A 1006-nucleotide genomic window follows, 5' to 3' on the forward strand; every position below is an offset into this window, starting at 1 on the left:
GTCACTTTCATCCAATCTATCTCTTCCATTTTATGAAATTTTCTCTTTTTAACAAGTTGCAACGTCAAATTCACTCCCTCAGTATTCGTGACCAGACGACAAAATGATGCACAACAAATACATTTATGGCATCTGATGCACGAAAGGTCTTTCGTGCATTTCTCGAGCAGTTAGACCAAACAATTTTTTTCTTTCTTTCATTATTTAATGTGGTCGACGTATTTGTCTTCTTTACTCACCCTTTATAAGACCTAACAGTACAATTTGTAGCTATTTTCAGCATAACCCTCATGAATGAATGAGCTGTTGCGTATAATCGCGCTATGCACACCTGCGTTGCATACCTGAAGCAATACGATCTAACATTTGCTAACCAAGTCTTCTCTCGTACACAAAAGGTCCTTTTTAGCTTGCGATGCCCAAAACCTTTCTTGGTTATTTGTTAATGACGAAATCAATTATGGCATGGTGTTAGTTTTTAAAATGTAAATCATATCTATGATAATGCTGATGAAATTAGCTAGCAAATGCACTAATAAGTGATATAAAGCCCACAAGCTACATCTAGCGGTACATGCTAATGAATGCGCGGCAATTCGCTTTCCCGCCAAAATCAAAACAGAAGCAAATTATGTATGTCCTGTGCAGCCAATCATGTCTTATGCAGCCAAGTTAAATTTTGCTTAGACGTCTTAGCTTCAACAACTCCCTAATTCAGCTTTGATATCCATTGCCCTTAATTTATTATCAACTTTCTTTACACGGTATGCCATCATTGAGCATTTTAGTAAAGGAATGCAACTGAAAGTTAGGGATGCAAATATACATTTGTTGACAAAAAAAAGTTGATTTTGCTTATAAGAGCTTTGAAAACATTATATAAAATAAAAATGGTATTGTGTGAGCCTTTTGGGAACGCGTCTCTTCATAAGAGTACTACCGCATTATGATTTGTTAATACATCACGTTTAACGCAACATGATGGTACATAATATGTATATGCCAT

Source organism: Penaeus monodon, chromosome 21 (genome assembly GCF_015228065.2).
Source record: "Penaeus monodon isolate SGIC_2016 chromosome 21, NSTDA_Pmon_1, whole genome shotgun sequence".
In the NCBI taxonomy this organism is placed as follows: domain Eukaryota; kingdom Metazoa; phylum Arthropoda; class Malacostraca; order Decapoda; family Penaeidae; genus Penaeus; species Penaeus monodon.